We start from the raw sequence: 22,893 nt of genomic DNA, 5'->3' as shown, positions 1-22,893 counted from the left end.
CTATGTAGAGTATGTGAGTCAGGGTCCCACGATTAGTCTCAAGCTGGCCTTGAATTCATTATCTTTCAACTCCAGCTCTGGAGTGTGGAGATCACAGGATGCTCAGCTATAGGATTTAATGGAGTATGTCTTTGCATACTTTTGAATTTAAATAATTTTTAAGATTATTAAAACTTCATTATAAAGAAGTTACAGTTAAAACACAACATGCAGTGAAATTAATTAGACATACAGGCTTCACCCCTCAATGAGCTTTCACACAATGCGAACAGCCTTTCTGAAGTTTTGGAGCAATACACTAGATTCTTATACTTCCACTGTCAAATGTATTTATAAGTAATTATCCACCACCAAAACCTTAGTTGTGCAGAATGATGTTAAAACTACAAAGAAGAATTATCTTTATATCTTTTCCCATGACTCAAATGTCCTTCACTTGCATTCGGTCCTTTCTCATCACCAAATAGTGACTCTTTCATACATGCTAGAAGGTGCCCATATAAACATTTGCTTAAATGTACACAGGCACACATTCACACCCACCCACACACACACACACACACACACACACACACACATACACACAAATTATAGGCTAAAATTTGTTTATGAGAGAGAACATATTTTAGCTGAGACTGTGTAACTTAGTATTACAGATTTCAATTTTATCCATTTTCCTAAAACTTTTGTGATTTCACCTCTTTAGTGTGGGATAGTATTCTATTTTACATATGTTCTAGATTTCCATCAGTTGATGGACAACAAGGTTGGCTCCAATTCCTTGAAGTGAATTAAGCAATAAATTGCCAAGAAAATACATACTGGCCATACAATAACATGCGTGACTTCCCGTAATCTATAAATATACTAATTTGTTACTTTACTTGAAATATGAAGATAATTTCCAGCTACTTAGATTTCTTACTTCTCCCTTGCCTTACATGGACATTTCTTAAATATCAGATAGTAACATAATTTAATTTCAGCTAAAAAAACATATGTCTTATAAGACTTACATGATTCTATTTCTGTTCTTCCTATTGCTTACTTCTTTCTTCTGCTCTTTTTCTCTCAGCCGGAACAATGCATCACCACCTCTGGTCTTCCTGCTCTGACTAGAAAGTCAGTCACTGGGATGGTGTTTCCTTAGAGTCACTGGTAGTACCCCCACTTTGGTGAGCATAATATGACTGAAGTATAATATACCTTGACTGAGGTTTTTCTAAACTGATTTTGGTTGAGGTAGCTCAGAATCTTGCACCTGTAGGTTTATGACTTTCACCAAATCTGAGTAGATTTTAGGCATGATTACCTGAAATACATTTCTGTCTCTTTCTCATAGGTGACAGAAATCTTAGCTATTGTATTAACTGAGCCCCTCAGACCCCCTTTCCAAAGAATTTCACTCTTATTTGTTCAGATTAGGTGACTCCTGTAAATCTGCCCTCAATTCCCAGGGGCATCATTTGCAATCTCTGTTCTATTACTAATCCCCTTCGGTGTGCTTTGCTCTTGACTAACTTTTTTGGCAGGGAGGTTATTATTTTTATTTGGTTCTTGTTAAAGACTTCTATTTCTTTGCTGGGATTTCTACTTCTGCTTTAATGTCCATCCGTGTGCTGCTATTATGATGGTTGCTTTAAAGTCCTTCAGCTCCAACCTGTGATGAGTGAGTAGGCATCCTTCTTTTCTCAAGTTGCAACTTTTCTGGCTCTGGGTAATTTCCATTTGTTTCCTGTACTCTTCAAGTATTATACCAAACAATCTGGTATCCTCCCTAAGTATTTCATTTCAGTAGGTCATCATCCTGGCTCAAGTTTGTCACTTGAGTCTTAGTTGACCTTCTAAGAAACTTTAATTTGCAAAAGCTTTGTTTTGCTGCCTGGAAACTTTGTTTACTTGAAGCAGCTCAGCCACTCCCACAAAAGCCTGTTGTCCTCCCTGAGACACAGAACTGTATTCAGTCTGACCACTCCAGACAATGGGAGCCTCTAGCCTATAGGGAAACATTGGCTTCTGGGCCAAGTGTTTGTTAAAGTAGAATGTTTCTCCCTAGTTCCTAAAGCCTAGTGCCTAGACACAGACTCTTTTTTTTTCTCCAGGAAAATGGCAGGGAGGTTGGGCCTGAGGGACCAGAGAACTTCCATTTTGGGGTGCTTCTTATGGTAGCTTCCTTTGGGGAGTGACATCCAGTTATCATCTTCCCTCTGTGTACATTGTACCAATTTGGATGTATACATACTGGCCACAATAGTCAAATGAGCTCCCAAATGACCTCTGCAGATGGTGATAGTCTATCTGATGACTCCAGAGGGACTATTCCAAGATTCACTGGAGGAAAGAGGTCGTCTGTGCCTCTTCTGCAGCTAGGCAGGGTGTGTGGAACATCTGAAATTTCTGGATGTTCTCTTAAATGAAGACACAGGAGATAACTCCAGGTTGTTCCTCTATCCCTGATGTGCCTCTCCTTGGCATCATCCAGAAACCCTACTAATTTTCTTTTCATTATTTTTATATTTTTATTTTTATCTTTAAAATTACTTAAGATTTTTACCAAATAAAGACAGGTATTGTTATGGCATTTTCAATAAAATTTATTTCAGTGCATTTTCTTCCTTCTTCCACACATCATCTTCACCCTGCCCTATCACCTTGTCTGCTTCCTTTCTGGACTCATTTTACTTCTATGTCAGCTACATTCTTCTCCCTAGACCCTCTTCTCAGCACCTCCTTTTTCCTTCTCCTATTCCCCTTTCTAACTCTTATAAGCTTTACCTGCATTCATACCCACTTACACACACACACACACACACATACACACACATACACACACACACACACACACACATGTACACATATACGTACACATGCACACGTAAAGTTAAGATTCAAACATAAGACAGAATCATAGAGTCTTTTGAGTACATGCCCAGGACCCACAGGTACTTCGTCATTTCCAGTCTTGTCACTGAAGTCGCACGGATGAGAAAGTTAAGTCTACACATCACTTTGAATGATTCTGTTTTTAAAATCAAAGTCTACTCTGCTACACCGTTGTCTAAAGCTTTATAATCCTTCAAATTTTAATCAGGGAAAGACCAACCCTTAGCCTGGTAAAACGTCACACATCCACAAAACGTCACACATCCACCGTAGTTTGCCCTTGCCTTCTAGTATGCTCCCTAAGCTTGCCTCCTGCTATGGCCTCCAGTCCTCATTTGCTTTGGTCCAGAGAAGTAGGCTCTACTGTTCTTCAAACCCTCTCAGGTGTTGGAGTTAGGGGTGTAACAGTGGTACAGTCCATGCCAGGACACATGAGGAACAGGATTCCATCCATGGTACTGAAAAAACAAAAACAAAACAAAACAAAAAAACAAAAAAACAAAAAAACAAAAAAACAAAAAAAAAAAAAAAACCAGAAGGACCAGTTTCACACTTGCTAATTCTGTTTGGAGCTTTCTTTCTCTAGAGAGCCATATGCATCATCCCCAATGGCCTATGAATCTGTGATCAGAGGTCAGCTCATCTCAAATGTCATCCTTGACCGTGCGTAAACGGCCCTTCTGGCTCCCTTTCTATCTCTTCTCAAACTCTCATCACACTCCATAGAGGCTCCCACCCTTGTTTCATCCGCATTTTGTCTGTGATGGCTGAGACACAAGAGGGCTGCCATTCAGTAGATGTTCAGAAGCTGAGTGACCTACAGCCTGGATTAGCATGGGTATAATGGGTTCAGCAAACTGCTCCTTGAGGGAAAAAAGACAAACATGAAGAGAAATGCCCTAGACTGTTAAAAAAGGCAGTAGCAGGTGGGGTAGTTCCCAGCCAGGTAAAAGTTCAAGGGCAATTTGCCCTCTTTAATCAAAGCTTGCAAAATACATTGGGATAAAGAAATGTCCACTGTAAGGTTTACTACAGCTTTCTACTGGTAATGGCTTAAGTCCACAGATGAACATCTGGTAGTAAAGAAAAATCAATACAGTTTCTCTCATTTTAAAAGACAAGAGTTGCTCTTTAGATGGCCCACATCTTCAGGTTTAAAAACTATATGAACTATAATGAAAAACAAATTAGAAGGAACACACGTGCATCCAACATGATACACACTAATCACATATACTCTACAATTCATTTGTTCTCAACCATCCTTTTATTTTTCTATATGTGAAGTATGAGGCAGAGAGAGGATAAGCCACATATCACCAGTGACACAGCTCAGAAGTGACAAAGCCAAGGTTTAGAGAGGCCTTAGAAACTTCACCTTCAGCTATGCACTGCGTCCAAAACAACCACGCACCTAAAGCTTCTCTCCCAAGAAACAAAATGAAGTGAACTCATGAACGAATAAGATGAGGAAAATACAGGAAGTTAGTGTTAAGTACCTCATCACAAACCTCTCTCACAGAGAAGAGGAGAGGAAAGCTGAGAGACAGTCTTGGAAACTGCATGGCCGCTGTTGTCTATTACTTTCCCAGTACATACAGATGTTTCAGAGTGCAGCCACTGAAGTCAATAAGGGGTTGTGAGCTCCTGTTGGCCACACCTGGATGTACCAGCTCTTCCTCAGTGGCCAACATGGAATGATCAACCAAGAGAAAGTAACTTTAAGAATGGCTCTTTAAGAATGGCAGTTTTTTGGACTTCACAAAATAGCCTATGATTATTTTCAAACTATAATGATGTCAATTCCATTTGTATTAACCTAACAAACTTAGGACTTCTCTATTAACTTCTTATATAACCAGTCTTTTTGATTCAGAGTTTTTATGTTTATGTTAAGCTAGATAGTAAGGATTACCTGAAATTCCTGTACATGCTGTGATTTTTTAAAGTGTAATATTCTATGCCAGGTCAAAAAAGAACAAATAAATAAAGGTTACTCCCTACACTATTGCCTTTGGACTTTTAATTTTATGTTTCTGAAAGTTATAAGGAATGATATTGCTTTTCCTCAGTCTGGCCATATAAATCTAAAGCTTTAAATTTGATTTAAAATAAATTATTACATGATTCTCCTATCTCAATGTACCCACCTAGACCTTGAAAAAAAGTGATTTATACCAAATGATTCATTCAACTGTTTCCCTATGCTTACCTGCACTTAAATTTTATTACATGTGTTTTAGAAAATCCAAATATACCTACCATAGACTTGCAATCTTCTGTGGAAAATGCACAACCAGCAACCTTATTCATGTGTCCTTGCAGTGCATAAAGCGCTTAACTAAATCTGAAGACAACTCTATCTCTATATCTCATATATAGCAGTGAGAAGAACAAAGTAGGCACTTTAAAACCAAAATGGGATCAGCACATGTATGTCCTCCAGGTTCCACGTGGAACACAAACAGCCCACTAGCGGGATAAGTCAGTGTTTCTCAAAATTCCAAGTTTTAGAGTATATTGATAAGCCATCAATAACAGGAAATTTGAGTCCTATTTGCTAAATCAGTGCAGAAGATCCCTAGAACCCAAGTGGAATTGGCCAACTGAGGGACAATCAGCATCCCTCAAAACTCCACAGAATCAGTGCATAGACACCCACAGAACCCAGGTAGAAGCACTGAAATTGACCAGAAGAATGATAAGGTCAGCTTTCAAGAATTAATTGCCTCAAGGCATGTTAATTAATTAATAAATACCATTATGGTATTCTTTCCATATGAAATATAAATATAATATGAAAGATTGATGTCTGATATTCAAAGAGAAATGCCTGTTCTGATAAGGTAGACAATCCCAGTCTATAGAGCTGTTTTGTCTGGAAACTCAGTTTAGATCAAAGTGTGTTCTCCTTCTCCACCTCCCATTCCTAAGCCTCAGTGTGTTAGACCAGTTGGTATCTTTATTCAGTCTTGTACACGGATTCCTCTCTTATTTTGGGTTCCATGATGAATATTCTGGCGTTCCTAGAATCTGATTGAACATGGGACCTTCTATCATGAAATTAACAGAACTGTTAATATAGCTGTTAATATAGACAGTGATATTCCTTCATTTTTCATTCAGATTAGGAACAAAGGGATAGGGACTATGGGCCAAAAATATCTGATCACCTGTTAGAATTCAATTTCACATTTACTAAAACTTCTACTGAAAGAAGCTAGCAGATAGCTCATGGCACTCTTACCTCACATGCACATGGCACGCCACACATTTCACAAGATTCCTGGGAAGTACATGTATGATAACCATTTTACATCACAGGAAGCAAAAGCACAAATTGGTTATGAGCCTTCTGCAGAGACACATGCCGTATTCGAGCCAGGGTCTGGTCCAGTGCATGATTTCACATTCGGCACTGTAGAAAAGAACAGCTATGGAAGCAGAGGCCATGACCTAATTCTATACAGCACAAAGTGAAGAGATAGAGATTAGCTGAACTTTTCATGCTTGGTAGCTCCCTACCCAATATACGTCCACTAGATAAGGGCCTTCCTTCCTCTCACTGCATGCCCTGTTGGCTCAGTTAGATATAAACATGCTGATGCCTGCATCTTCACAGAGCACACTCAGCTTAAAAAAAGATGAGCTCAGAGCAAGAACTGATCCTTTCGCACGCTTCACTGACAAACCTACTGCCCTCACCCTCCATCAAATGCGTCTGTTTCCCATCTCAGAAAAAAACGCTTGTGTGGCCCAGGCTACCAGAGATGCAGAATGATTTCTCCCTCTGCTGTGGTCGTTTCTCCATGATTATTTTTCAACAGTGGAGAATGTTGAGCTTTAATTCCTATTTTCTCTCACTTATTTTTAACAGTTTTGGGGCTGTTTTCACATTCTTAAAACAGACTTTTAAAAAAGAAGAATATCGCACACTGGAGAAAAAAAAAACAAACCATACTTCCAAATCTCTGGAGGAGAGGACAAAGGGGGTAAAATGACCAATGAAGTACAAGGTTGGTAACAATTACAGCAGTTAGCATTGCTTGCTCATCTGCTTTTAGACTCTGACAAAGCAGACAAGTCACACTCACAATCCTCCTGCCTCCACCTCCTGAGTTCTGGGCATTTATACTTCTGGCTTCATTGGGTGTAAGGATCCCTAAAATCTCATGTTTTAAAGATTAGTTCCCTTCTCTGTTTGTCCATTAAATGACCGGTGTCCTCTACCACATATTCCCATAGTTTCTCAGCTCTCTGCCGGAGGCCAAACAGGAAAACATTTGCTCGATCATTGGACTGAATTTCCAGACCTTGCTTGGAGCTACCCCAGACCTTTTCCCTCTGTAAGTTGATTGTCTCAGCTTTTGTTACAGTGGTGGAAAGCTGACCAACACATTCTCATAAGCGACTTAACATTTCTCTGTCTTCTTACCAATGCCCTGCCCCAACTTAATCCTCAGTTGATATGAGACACGGTTGTCATTGGGAGGATGTTGGTTAACAGTGGAACTCTACTACCTGAGAGGAAACTTTTTGTTCCTTTGAGAGCATCAGTCAAGTGTCAGAAAGCTGGGGTATGGGAAGAGATGCTCCCTCCCAGTTGTGGAAGAAGTCTAAAGGAGTGTACACAAGTGAACCATTTACCTGGTGGGGGCATTACAACTGTATCAATGATTCAGATGAGGAAGGAAGCAATTGTTCTCTTCCCATGGCAACAGCCCAGTAAAATCCAAAAGATATTCTACTGATCTGAGACAAAATTTAAAGGGCATTTCCAAATGTGATTATGTCACTTCTCACAAAGCATTCCTCTCAGAGTATCCAAACCTTTTGACAACACATCTCTGCAAGTCTAGTTATGAATACACATCATCTACTACTTTTCTGTAGGAATGATTTGCTCTGACATCAAAAGCCATGAAGAGTCACTGGTGTGGCAACTCTATCTCTAGGGCCTCGAAGCATCTACTCTCCTTCAGAGGCCGCCAGGCCAGTGACCTACAACAACAGGCTGGACTAGCCTGTTGAAGGATTAGAGACCATTTGGGTCACACACCAACCAGACAGTCCACCCAAGTGAAGCTTGGGGCACAACACACAGCTTGTTTGTAGAGCCACACACATTCACCGCAGGATATACGTAGAGGCTAGACAGAATCCAGAGGAAACCAAAAATGATCCACCCAAACCCACATCAGCCTGAACCCACGCTGACCTTCACATGAATGGAAAGGTGCTGTTCTGGGGCACCGGATTTTAGGTTATTTTGCTACACAGCATATACTGATAACTTCTATTGTTCTTGTTGTTCTTGCTGCTGCTTTTTTTGTTTAGTTTTGTTCTTTACAAATAATTACATCACAAAAATAAAAAAGAAACAATAAATATCTCAGCAGAACATATATATTTATATATACATATATATACTTAAAATGAGTCACAAATTATCATCTTCAATCTTTCCACAGCAAATTTATTCATATGTTCAACCATAAATCCTCTAATATATCATATCAACCTCAGCTAAATCACTGGTTTTACTTAGTTTTGAGAAGGACCAGACTAGAAAGATTCTGCTTGGTATTTTAGAATTGTACATTTTAGTTTTGTGGATGTATGAGTATGTCCATATACATGTGTGTACATGTGTGTATACATGCTTGTTAGGTATAGAGGACAACCTCAACAAGCTCATTCCTCAGGAGCTTTCTGAATATGACTTTAAGAAAAAGGTCTCTTTCTGACATACCCTTCATCAAGGAGACGAGGCTGACTTCCCAGTAAGCAACAAGGGTCTCCTTGTAATGTTGGGATTACAAAGCTCTCCAAGATGCTCAGAACTTTTATGCAGTTTCTAAGGATAAACTCAGCTCCTCAGGCTTGTACTTCACTAGCTGAGTTATCTCCTCAGCCCTATTGGTTCCCAGTTCTTTCAGAGAAAAAGGAAGAGATTGAAGACAATAAATTCTAAAGCCCCATCAAATTTCCAAAATAAAGGATTTGGGTATATTTTTCTCCCTTCCTCTACACACAAACAAACATACATGCTTCCTTCCTTTCAGATACCAGTCTCTGAGTACCAGCACTGTGTCAAGTGTAGCTATGAGGCATAGGAACAGCAGTGTAAGGGACAGACATTCATATATGGCAGTGGTATGCCAGCATATGTACACCAGCCTAGCCAATTGTACAAGGACCTCTCAAATCCACGTTTAGTCACAAGGCACTATGGCGTGACATCTCTCATACTGGGAGTCAACAGCAGTCACTACAGGAACTGGACACTCAACTTTATAAAATTGCTTTACTGTAACCGAACTGTACGTCACAACAAGATGGTGACCATTTAAACAGGAGACACTACACTGCCTCAGCAGAGGGTAATTATTGAAAGGATGTCAAATGGGAAGTAAGGTTCTCTACCACAGGGATGGAACAAAGCCAGGACACTTAGTGTGGCAGGAGGACAGAAAGCAAGGGGCCAGTGGGCCAACAGAGGTGGAGAAGAATGTGTTAAGCAAGGAAGGAGGACCTCAGCCTGGGAAAGGTGGTGCTGAAAATGTAGCAGGACCAGGGCAGGCATGAAGCAAGGGAGAGTTCAGTGTGAATCTAAGAAGTGCTTGGCCCCATGTATCTCAGGTGCAAGATATTGATTGAGGAGGTTAAGACCGAGAGCCAGGGGCCTGGGTGGTAAGTGAAGCGCAGATGTGGAGTCCCTGGACTAAGGAAGTGTGTTATTCAACTCCAGCAACGTTCACTGAGGCAGACAGCTCGGGCGGTGGAGCACCATCACAGAAAGGGAGGCAAGTGGGATGGGGTCAGAGCTCAGGTGAACATGGCGAATTCGGAGAATCAAAACAAGTTTGGTGAGAATGAAAAGACAGAGGAGGTGCAGCTGTGAGGGGCCAGAGCGGGCACAGAGTCCTCTTTATAAAGGAGGCACTCTGCGGTTAATAATGTACAGAGCCAGTTATAGTGGAAATGTGAATAACTCAATGAACACAGGAAATAAGCATTAGTGTAAATTCAGTGAGAAGCCAGGCTCCTGGACCGAGAAGATAGAGATCACCTGGGAAGGGAAACAGACATGAGTATAAGGAGATGGGGGAGACTCTGGAGCTTAGCACCTGGAGGAGATGTCCTATTATGCGTTGCCATTTCTCTCTTCTACAGAAGGTTGGAGGTCATATAAAATGCTGAGGGAAGCAGCTGGCAGCTGAAACGTGGAGGCTAATGAATGAGTAACAGAAGGAACAGACCTTGGATTTGGACACTGACAGATGGGCCTTTTACTGCCTAGTAACCTTTAACCTCAGACAAGCTACTGTACCACCTTCCTGAGTCTTGTCCATTTGGTATACACAGAATTGAGCAACTCCTGCATACTAGCAGTGCACTAGAAATAGATAATGGTAATTGGGTAATGTCCTTGAATTCAAGGGTTTCATCATCTCATGGCCAAGCACAAGGGGATTAGACAAAAGTAACACATCATGGAAAATGCCAAGGTAGAAAGCATTGTGATGGGTTTTAATAGCACCAAAGGGATATTCTACTCCAAGTCACAAGAGTTAGAAACCGTCTTCCGAGGAAAAACCCTGCCCCAATTAGCTTGCATGAACTGAGTTAATTATCATACAAGCCAGTTGGTAGGAAGTATGGCTTACCCCATGCACACAGCCATGTGCGTTGGAGCCACTGGCTGTCAGAATTGTGCCCGAATATCTTCTTATAGTGACACAAAACTGACTGGGACACTGTTTTCTGCAGGATTCTTTTCCCTATTTGACTCTCAAAAGTAGTAGCTTGAGCTATCCCAAAATCTTCTTCCATGGGCAACAAATAACAAAGACTGGTCCCTCTATCAGTACCTATAACCAATAACCTAAGGGAAGATTTATTTCATTCTCTGTAAGACCTTAAAAAAAAACTCTACTGGCTCAGAAATGCCATTTCAAATCCTCATTCCATCTACCCATGTCTATCAAAACTCTCCACCATCATGGGAATGTTCTCTAATGACACTAGTCACAGGTTGCCACAAAGCACTCAACTAGGGGTACTGTGGTGAAGGAAATGGATTTTAATTTAAATGAACTTTTAAATTGAATTTAAAAGCTATGTGTACATAGGGAATATTGCATCAGACAGCACAATCCACTCGCTGCTCTCTATGATGAGCAGGAGGTGAAGTTAATTCTCATGTTTCACAAAAGGAAGTCATTCTGGCCAGCAGCAGGACTCCACCGTTCTTATTTCCTCTAGATTGATGGAGCAATTCAGCTTGAAATCCTTTGCCAAGGAGTCATATTTATAAATCTTCCCCAGCACAATGCCATGTGAAAGTCACTTTGCAGTAATAGCCCTTTAAAGTAGCCCAGGACCCAGGGGCACACACACACACACACACACACACACACACACACACACACACTTGACATCCATATTTCAGGGAGAGGGAGGAGGCTTAGAGAAACAAATGTCTTGTTTAAAACACTGAGATGCAGGCCTGAAATATGCTGACCTTCAGCCATGTTTCCCACTGCAAAACTCACTCTTTATGCCATATATTCCAATGGCTCATTGAGACCAAATTAACAGCATGCCGCATGAAGCTTCAGAGTCCATAACATATTGAAGATTCCATATACGATATTGTCAGAGTGGCCAGATGTTTACACCTAATGAGTGTACAGGTTCTTGTAAATGAAGTAGGCTGGCCTGGTGGGGACTGGCAGATTAGATATCATATGCCCTGGCTAGGCAGGCATCTGCTGCTCTGCTCTGGCCAAATGTGGCTGTAGGGGCCTATTGGACCATAGGATTTTGTGATATTTGTTTCAGAAATCCAGATTTACCTATCAACTCCCTATTTTGAACTGTGGAGGCATTATGCAGACTAAGCAGAATCTGTTTAGGAAGGTGTTTGACTCCCAGTGTGTAGCTTACAGCACCCGGATTTACAAAGTCTGAGTGAGAATTAAAGCTTCAAGAGCAGCCATGGCTGAAAGTACTATTGCACACTCACACACACCCAAACACACCAGCTGGCAGGTCTCAGCTGCAACTGTGTACGAGAGCTTCCTCAAAGCCCGGTATTTGCTTGACCTACGGCCCTGGAGCAAGAGAAGTTGCTACACGAGCTTGGAAGACACCCCAGAAGAGCTGGTCACTGACTTCTGGGCTTTGAGGGTTAATTGCTACAGCTCCTTCTCCTCTGTGCTGTTTTCAGACTTCCACAGAGGAATGGGACTGCCCAGGTAGCTCACTTAGTTAAGCATTCACCTCACGTCAACTGCCTTTGCTTGCTCACGTCCCCACTGTGTGTCATATGTCAAAGGGTCACCCCAAATAAAGCTTGAGGCTAACAGCTAGAAGAATTCGGGCAACACCAAAGCTTCCTTCAGCAATTTTTTAACTTTTTGATTTCATCTCTCTCTGTCATGATGAACCAGGCAGGTCTCAAGCCTATGAGAAAGTCGAAGTGTATCTACGGTTGCATTTCCTCTGGTATTCTGATATCTCAATATTCAAAATATAGTGGCGAAGCTGCTGTCCTCCTGCATAATGAAGCCATGCAAGAGGAACAAATGTTCGTCTAAAAATAGAATCCATTATGTATAGTAGCATAGTCATTAGCTTCTTAGTATAGCAACTAGTTCTGCCCCATAAAACTTCAGTGACCCCTTCATTCCACACAGGTGCACTGCCTGCCATGGCCCAATGCCATTTCCAGACCACAGACCCGAAGTGGAGTTCTGCACCATGCTGGACAGAAATCTCATGCAAAAATCATTCTTATCCTCTTAACCTCCCTTGCAGAAGGCAGAGTGGAAACAAAGCATCCTTACGAGAGAAACGTGAATTTTGTGTCGCCCATGTGTACCATCCGAAGATGACTAAAAGGCAGGCTTCCCATCACATGTAAAAAAAAATACTGATGTTCCATAGTTTCCCTAGCTGAGTGTATGTGGAAATAAAGGGGACATTCTTATAAACGGATGAGAAATGATACAATGTTGCAATTTAATAAGATACCCTTGGTATTTGTAGACAGAAGTTTAGTTATAAAATGAAATAGTGACATAGGTTTTGGGTTGTCTTTTCTTTTGGCTTTTTTATTTTGGATTGTTTTTTTGATGGTTATGTTTGGTTTGGATATGCTAAATACTGACCAGAGCCTTGTAGATGCTAAGACTCTGTCACTGTTACAGCCTAGGCTCTTTAAAGCCACGCTTAATACCACAAGACACCTAATTTAATTATGTCCCTTTACCTGATGGAGAATCTAGCTGATGAACACAAAGGAGGACAGGCAGGCTTACATGGAGACATTTGGTAAGCACATAACCCCTGAGCATTTTGGGGAGTGGGCAGCAGACATATTTTAATTAATTACAAACATTACAAAAAATCTATTCTGGTTCAACCTTGAATATTAAGCAACTTTCTAAAAACTGCCAGTAATTTCCTGCCTTACTAAAAACAATTTTAAGAAATATCATTCAGTTATGTTCAAACAATTCAGGCTTATGGAAGAATGCTCATGGTGCATGCTGCTCATGGTGAGAAGTAGGCCATGGCACAAACTACCAAAGCCATGTGTGTACAGCCTCTAAGTTTCGTGAATTCCTTGGTGATGCTCACCTGGGTGTCATGATATAAACAAATGAGGAGCTTTAAAAAAATAAAAGTGTACCCCACATAGCAACCAAGTAAAGCAGAATTGTTGAGTCGGCGGAGCAGGATCAGAGCAAAAGACAGTGCTATTTGTAGCTTCTCCAGTGATTTCTAATGTGCAGCCCAAGTTGGGCATCCGTCTTCATAATCTGCTTCTTCTTAGAAAATGTACTGTGCCTGTTAAGACTCCTTATTCAAACAAATCTGAGGAGAAAAGTTCTACAGATAAACAACTTAACACATTAATCAGTTTCTTTAAAACATAAAGTGTTAAAAGCCAGGCCATATGGCCAGACAGCCCTGTCATGATTCTATTTCTGACATGGGTCAGCCACATAAACAAAGGTCAGTACATTACCACTGACTGCACTAAATTTACTTGCTTATAAATGATGATAATTACAGCACTGACCTTCACAGGCTTATGAGCATGATTACATAGTGTATACATTATTATAGCCCAGTGATATATGTTGTAAAGTTTTTATACTAATATATATATATAAACAATATATATTTATATACAAAATAGGATTGTATATAATATATAAACACTATATTACATAAAACAATATATTGTACTATTAGTGTATAATAGTATAATAAGGTATTATGTTCTATTTATAATCTACAGACATCACAATATATAATAGAACACATAATGATACATTTTATAATAGTATATGTATATTATAGTACATAGTATATATATACATATACATATATGCACTTATGCATATATACATACCTAAAAGTTTTCTGTAGCATAATATGCATTCTCTATATGCTATAAATATATACTATGAAAACTAACATATTTAAATATATAAAATTATAAACAATAAATTTATATACTATATGTATATGTTTCCTCTCTTTTTCCTTGTTATATGGCATATGGAAAATATTGCAGATATTTTTGCTGTTGTTGATGCTCCTGGTAACAATAACACTAAGGAAAAGATACAAGAAAATAAACATATGAAGAATGAACATTTCCCCAGACTTGAATTTATATGTGAATAACATTTTCTCAATAAACTGCTCAAGTGTTGTGCTTTTCCATTTTAAATTGTTTAAATAAAATGGACAATAATGGAACATGGAAAATGGAACAAAACAGTAATGTTACTTCATTTGGTCTTGTTTTTGCAGTGATAAATGTTTTCAAAATGAGGATCTAAATTTAATTTCACAAAAATTCAAAGAGAAGTTCGTCCTGTTAATTGAGTAGAGAGAGAGCTTGGTGGAACCCCATGAGTAGGGTTAAACAATCTTGCCTTGGCCAGAAAATGAACCACAAGAGAACCCAAACCATTCACTTTATCTAAGACATCTGCAGTTCAAGCAGGCTGGCACAGTAAGACCAGCGGTTGTCCGCATAAAAGGAGCTAAAATCACAAACAACATAAAATGTATTTCCGCCACACATTCTTCCAATTCCACAGCTCAAATCATGTTTCTACCAAAAAAGGATTGATGCTCTCCCCCCCCAATAGCTTCATAAAGTAGAAAATACCCCATTCAATGTCTAAGACTGAGGAGAGCTGTCGAAGTAAAGCAGAAAACCAAGCTGAATTTTTCTAATTAAGTTATACTGAGAACTGAGAATTAAAGACATAGTGCCACCGTCGCTCCACGTGTCAGTCACATGTGTGCTGCTAGGGTTGCCCCCACACGGACACACAGTGATGGTGAAACTGTCATGATGACATTTCACCCAAAACTACAGTGACATTAAAATACACTCCCAGGAACTCCACTTCATCAGAAACTCTATCAAAATATCATGAATCACCAGCCACCAAGAATGCATGAAAGACTCCATTTTAATAACATGTACACTTAGGTTGTGTCTACAAACACTAAGCCTCAGTAACACCTGGCTTTCCTGCCCTAGCCAGCGTTTATCATAGTGAAAACCGAGGGGATGTCCTGGCAGTGAAGAAAGACAGTGTTGAGAGAAATGGAACTTAATGAGTAGAGCGATTGCCTCTTCCTGGTAATCTGACTCGCATCGGTTTGCGTGTGCTCAGAAACACTAGAATCCGAACTTCTAAGGATCAAGTCGGTGTGGGTAAGAAACAGTGCCAGATACCACCATAACCGTGATAATCTGAAAACGATTATCTTAGGGGAAAGACACAGGCAACTGTGCAGCATTTCAGTCTCCTGGAGGATAATAATAGCATTTTTCTCTTATCAAAGACCTTTAAATCATCCTAAAGCTTATTCCATAAGATGCTTCAAATCCCCTATGGTCTAAAACACTTTCACCTATGATGGAGTATTTATTAGTGAATATCCTCAGAGGAAACGTCTTTCTGGCAATAAATCCCTTCTTTTGCCTTCCATGGCTCTGTTCCCAAAACATTATGAAATACATAAACAAACATCTTGTTTGCCCAACAAGCCCCAAGCTTCAGTGCCCTGGATCAAAAGGCTACAATAATCCTGAATAGAAAGCAGGTCGCTGTTAGCAGGAAGAAAATCTAGAAATAAAATGCAAACATACATGAATGGTCACTTTGCTTTCAACGTAGCACATTTATGACCCCTAACAATGCATTAAGAACAAATAGGGAGTCAGAGATGTTTAAGAAAAAAAGTCACCACAAAAGGACTGGGTGTTCGAAAAGTTGCAGGCACGGTGTAATTGTTTACAGTGAACCTTCATCCTTATTCCAACTTTGCAATTCTTCTTTTATAGATGAGCAAAGCAGGCTTAGACAGATAATCATCTAAGACCTGAGGTGACTTAGTAAACATAAGACATCAAACGCTGAACCCGAAGGCAGGCACATCTGCTGTGACAATATAAATTAGTTCTGTTTCTGTTTCAGAAACTAGTCCTGGCCTAGAGTAGTGGCTATGAACTGAAGTATACCTTTGTCATGGTGATTCAGGAGGCATCTACACTAGTCTATTCAGTATTACATATACATAAGGAGAAGTTCCCAAACTAGGATCACAGTGAAAGGGTTTACTTTAGAAGTGGATCTGGGATACAGCAGGGGGGAGAAAGAAGAGGAAAGCAGTATTCCTGTTTCTTTTTTCTTTTTTTCAAACCACAGGAGCCCTTTGAGAATTAATATCCAGCATGTATCTCTGAGTTTACCAGCCTAAAGAGCTGGTGTAGATATGATAGATACCCATCAGATCTCATTGGTGAGGGTGGGTGTTACTCACCAGAGGTTGAGCAGCTACAGTGGATGTAAAGCAGTTCCTAACAGCTGGACATAAAAAGCAAGAAGTATCAGATGCTGCCTAAACACTGGAGCACAGCTGGGGGTCCTGTGGAGGGCCAAGGAACTGGTAGTACACATGGAACTGCTTCCATCCATATCATTGACCTTGCAGACAGAAAGGGACAGCTGGGAGGGAGCAAAGCACTGGCCACAGGAGTATGGGTCAGTCCTAGGTGACCCAGCAATAGTGGCAGCGCTGACAAAGCTGCACCACCTCGACTGTACTGCATGCTAGAGTGACTTCATTTATTATTTCAGCCTCTTGAAAACGTCAGTGAAAGTGAGCAAGCTTTGGCCCTTGATTTTAACTGCGTCTTTATGTGCAAGCATGCTGTCAATTCTGAAGTACTACAGGAAGATCAGAAATGACGTTCCTGGAATGCACTAGACATGTGTCTCCCAAAGAGGAAGCCGCAGTGCCAAGGGGCTCATCCTAAAGCATGAGCCCACCACGCTTCATGGAGGCCAGACTGGTTTTTCATAGGAAGCCACATGACTCTTTTTGTGAGGTTTATGATTCATCATCCAAAATATTTCTTAGCTCTGGACTTCTGTTTTAAAAATATCACCATGGCTTATGTAAATATTTAACTTTTAAACTTTTCATTTGAACTCTGTATAGAACTCTCAGGTTACAAGAGAAGGGTATCTACCGCTGACATTTACAGAAGCATCAATCATCAGCACTCTGGACGAGGGGCCCAGGGTTTGCCTCACATAAAGTCCTAGAAGAGGAGAGAGTGGTGGCCGGAGCAGGGAGCAGAGTCACTGCCTTCTAGGCTGCTTCCCGGTGATGAATGAACTTGTGAGTATACATGTACGCCTGCAATCTAAATTACATGCAAACAGAAGGGGTAGTGCCTGCTCATCCAGCAAGCGCAAAGGGCAGAAGGTGACCGGGAATGAAGTAGGTAATGACAACCATGAAGTCCACGGGCACAGACATTTCAGTTGTGACAACAGAGCACCAGGTCAGTACAATGCCTCTGCAGTCTTGTGGACCCTCAACCTCTAAGCCAGGAAGAAGATCCCAAAGCAAATGGTGCTGCAGGGTGCTACCCAGTGGCTATGACTAGAAAGTGTAGAGTGCCACCAACTCACAGGACAGCCTTTTGGAAGAAATGAAATTAAGAACCCCATCTGAAACCATTCATCAGTACCCATTGCATGCGGACTCCAAACCTCAATGAATAGTAATGATAGCACTAAGGATGATGAGTCAGGGGGGAAAAAAAAGTAAAGAAACAAATAAAATTTGAAATGGGACTCCATCCGACTTTCAGACTTCAAGCCATCTTTTGCCAGGCATGAATTAGATGCTGGGGAATTCAAGACAAGCCACAGACAGAAGAATGTATTTGCATGATTCACGGCAGCTAAAGCCCAAGAAGTATCAATGGGGGAGCAGGGTGTGTGGTAAGTAACCCAGGAGAGAAAGGGCCAGTAATGACTGAAAAGATGCTCAGTTTTCTGGCAAAGCAGTTAGGGCAGATTAAAACATAGACTGATACAATAGTCGCATCAGTCAGGAAGAAGTTGAAATGTTTCCTAGAAGCATTGGCTGAGGCATGGGAACACAGCCTCTCTCCCATAACATTATGTAGGTAGAGCCAAGGACTAAAAATAACGTTATGTTTACCTTTCACACAACAATGGTACTTGTATTTAACTTAGAGAACCTGCAACCTGTATACTCAAAGACAGAGCACCAGGCTGGCCATTGCTCTGTGTTATAGGAGGCTTCTTGTTGTCCCAACTTAGAAAGAAACACCAAGAATCTGTCAATGGAAACTTCATTATTATTACATAAGAGTTTGCAATCCAATATGAGGACACGTTAGTACCAGTTAAAAGAGGGTAGGTTCATACATGAATGCCTATAACAATCGGAGAAGTCAGAGACAGGTTTGAAATAGCAAAAATAACCAAAAAAAAGCAGATAAAAATGGATTTGAACAAAACAAAATGCAATATGTACTCAGTTGACTACTTCAAACCCATGAAGAAAACCCAGGACTAAAACAGAAAGATGATACCCATTCCTCAATGAAACATAAATATAAACACACACACACACACACACACACACACACAGAGAGAGAGAGAGAGAGAGAGAGAGAGAGAGAGAGAGAGAGAGAGAGAGAGAGAGAGAGAGAGAGAGAACACTAAGTTTAGGATTATGGCACAATGTTGGAGGTATTTATATTGCTTTAATCTCTTACTCTAAGGAAACTATATATTTATCTGTATTTTTAAAAATCTGTATCAAAATATAGTAGTAAAGAGTCCTTCACCAAATGTATTTTTTTCCCTCTAATTCCTTTTGAAACCTTATGTACTTTAGTCTTTCCTTCCCCAGGGTGCCTCTTTTAGGGATAGAAGGAAGGATTTATTGAAGTTTCTTGAGCTTCTCAGATCTGAACTAAACTGGTTTTATTTTTACACCAAACTTGGCACAGATACAGGGCTTGAAACTGCAAGGCAATGTTCTCCTGTATCACATTCTAGATAGGAGTTTGTGGGTTCTTCTGTGCTGAGCCTTTTCTCATAGTCTCATAGTGACTTGAATTCCAAAGCTAGCACTCCCTGTTACGACTGCTGGCCTAGTCTAATGAAGGCAACCTTTTGGCACTTGAGATGGGGAGGAACTTCTTCTCACCCATGACTTATAAATACATGCATCCTTCTTACATACCCCACACTTATACCAGAAAAGCCGCTGTGCTGAAAATAAAATAATCATATTCAGTAACTCATGTTTGCTAATTATAGTCAATAATCTTTACAGAACCAACAGTCAGTAAAAAAAAAAAAAATTTTTTTAAAGTCCAGCAGCGGAACAACGTATGAACATTTATCTCTAGAAGTGATATTCACATTCGTTGGCCTGCATCAACCCAAATACCCCGCCAGTGTTTCGCTACGCACATCTCAGCTCTCTAAATATGACCTGCCAGTTCTGGTTATGAATTCTGAAATATCTCATCTGTGCTGTCTGTCTTCTTTGTCACCTATCATTTCTACGGTGACAAGTCAAAGCCGCAGTTGGGTGGGTGAGGCAGCACTGAACTGTCTATAGAAGGGAAGCCAGCAGTTTGAAATCAGGGCAAATGTAAGGCAGGAAATGGACATGTGTTAGACACCATGAATGTAAGGTGCTCCATCCAGAGCCATATGAGGTGAGCTCTGACAACAAAGCTCCTTTGTGTGGCTCTCTGATCATTCGTCTTACCTGTAAGCACAGGAAGCTCCCAGCAATTACTAATGGAGGTGCTTCTACACAAGCTTCAGGGATCAAAGGCAGAGCATGTTGACGGACAGCTCAGAAAGACAAGGCATCTTATATTAAATGCCAGTGTATGCCCCCCAATCGTGGAGAACAAACATGTAATCTCTAACGTTAACCTTGAAAAAATTATATTGTTCTCTCTGAGGTCTCTATAACCCAGATGGCAGGTTCCTAATACTAACACCCAGAAAAATGAAATACTTTAAACAAGGAGTCCTGTACGGAGCACCGTGACTGCACCACTCAGCCCTGTTCCTTTAAAGAAGCTTATGCACAACCTCAACTAAAAGCCTGGCACGCTGCCCTCTGTTTGTGTGCACAGTTTGTCCGGCCTGCACGGACTCTAATGCATTGTTTACAGTCGTCCAAGACCAAAAAGTGGATACATCACTTGATCTGGTTCCAAGACTGGGCTTAAAGCCAGAAAGAAAATGACAAACTTGAAAATGTGCTAAGTTTCTTTTATTATTATTTTCTTAAATCCTCTCATCTGCTCAAGTCTAAGATATATGACCACTGACCAAGATAAAGCTCTGAATGGATACATGACTGAGGAATGACTTGGAGATCTAAGAAGGAAAGAATAAAACTACCATTTCTTGATGAAGATTAATATCCATAATAGGAAAAGCAATAAAGAAACAAAACAAGAATCCCTTCCTCTTCCCACCACTATTCATTCCCATTGGTTAGAAACAGCACTGTGACCAAGAGGAAAAAATGGAAAGGCTGATATAAAACACGTAAAGCCATTCTCTCCACTGAACACTATAAGTGTGAGTGAGTGTGTATGTGTCTATGTGTGTGTGTGTTGGCTTAAAACATTGGACTCCCAAAATAATAGAGATCCATTAAAGTACCTTTGGTCTCCTCTTCTTCAAGCAAAAAAATGCTTATGATAGTCTTCTAGTGGAACTTAACTGAGTTGCTGTGAATTATTTAAAATCCCCAAAATATCTTCTGGTGCTTTTATGGAAATTTGATTTACAGGTTGAAAAAAATCAAACTGACAGTTTGGTCTCTTGTACAAGTACCCAACCTTTAGAAATGCTCTAGGCATTATAAATAAATCTCTCGAAAATATAGCTGTGACTGTTCTAAAAATAGTCCTTAGGAGTGAAAAGAAAAAAAAAGAAACCTTTTAAGCCATTGTTTTATACATAACAGTAGGAAACCAAACAGAATAGAGACAATGTGATTAACACACCCACTAACAAACATGAACAATAAGTATGAGAGCTTACGCACCTATAATTACCCATATCTAAGGGGATAGACATTCCCAGACCAAAACACATAGTAGTTAGATATAACTCTAGACTGTTACAATAGAATTTGCTTGTTAAGACCGTGAGAAGTCCAGTTGTTAATTTTTCAGCATAGAAATGTTTCTGAGAGGACCCATAATTCTGACAAGGATGCTGCCTCGGCCAGGTACAGCGTGGACACAAGTGTAAAAGGCTGTCCAAGGGACAGACTAAGACCTATTACCCCTGGATTTTGAATGCCTGGAATGCACCCTACAGAGAATCTCTTGTGAACAATGTGGAAACATCACCTGTCAATAAAAAGCTGAGGGCCTATTAACTGAGGCAGGAAATAGGAGGTGGGAATTCCAGGAGGGAGAGGGGAACTCTGAGATAAGAGTCAGGTGTAGAAAGACATTCACCCCAGACTCTGAGGAAATAGACACATAAAACTGAGATGCAGTTACCACCCACGCAGCAATCATAGAATAGGATGAACTGGTTAATGAAATAGATACAGATGCTCAAAGGCAATCACCAGACTGATCATGGAGACCTCAGTGGAGGAGTTAGAGAAAGGACTGGAGGAGCTGAAGGGGCCTTATCTTGCATCAGTGGGAGGAAAGCTCCTTGATACTGTGAAGACTTGATACCCCAGTGTAGAGGAACGCTAGGGCAGTGAGGCAGAAATGGATGGGTGGGTGGGGGAGCACCCTCACAGAAGCAGGGTAAGTGGAGATTGTATAGGGGGGTTGCAGAGGGGAGACTAAGAAAGAGGACAACATTTAAAATGTAAATAAATACAATACTCAATTAAAAAAAAAATTACAAGATCTTTAGGGATAGAGCAAAACCTTGTGGCCTAGGCATTTATTCATGAATAGTAAGTATCAGAGTTGTTATTTCAGGAACTGGGGTACGGACAGAAAAGCCCACAGTTACATGACATGGAGTTCAAAACTAATATTTGAATCACACTGTACAGTATTGGGGAGCCCCTATATTTTCTAATAGTATACTGTTAGTGTTGCTACCCTATTGGCTTCTAAATGTATTTTGTAATCTCAAAACAACAACAACCTATGTCTTCAGATGTAAGAAATTAAAGGGTGAAAATATTCTGTGTACTTAGGTGCCATTGAGTCTTGAAATAATAACCACTTCCTATGAATATTCTTATCTAACTGCCCATTAAACCTCAAATAAATCTTACAGTCTGCAGACAGTTTTTAATAATTCAGTATGGAATTGTCAACTGGCTTTAGAAGAACTGAGTTACTGAATTCTCAGTAATGTGGGCAGAAAGCAAAATGTGGGAAGTTTCTTGAAAACTCCATAAGAAGGTTAAAAGGAACGTAGCTTTAATTTTTTAACACTGTTCTAGTTTTACTCTCTGTTGCTGTGATAAACCTGATCAAAAGCAACTCGAGGCAACGATTCATTAGACTTATGGTTTACAAAATATAACCAGGGAAAACCCAGACAGGAACTCAAGGAAGAAATCTGGAATCAGGAACTGAAGCAGGGGCCACAGAGAAACAAT

At 40.3% G+C, this 22,893-nt stretch overlaps 1 protein-coding gene across 3 annotated transcripts in view; it reads right to left on the bottom strand.

The window, feature by feature from the left end:
- Positions 1–22,893, bottom strand: part of PLCB1 (phospholipase C beta 1) — a 644,223-nt gene that overhangs the window by 594,093 nt on the left and 27,237 nt on the right. The gene's annotated exons all lie outside the window — the stretch shown is intronic.

This window comes from Micromys minutus (assembly GCF_963924665.1).
Source record: "Micromys minutus genome assembly, chromosome: 17".
Taxonomy (NCBI): Eukaryota; Metazoa; Chordata; class Mammalia; order Rodentia; family Muridae; genus Micromys; species Micromys minutus.
This window is presented reverse-complemented; position numbering and strand designations above follow the sequence as displayed.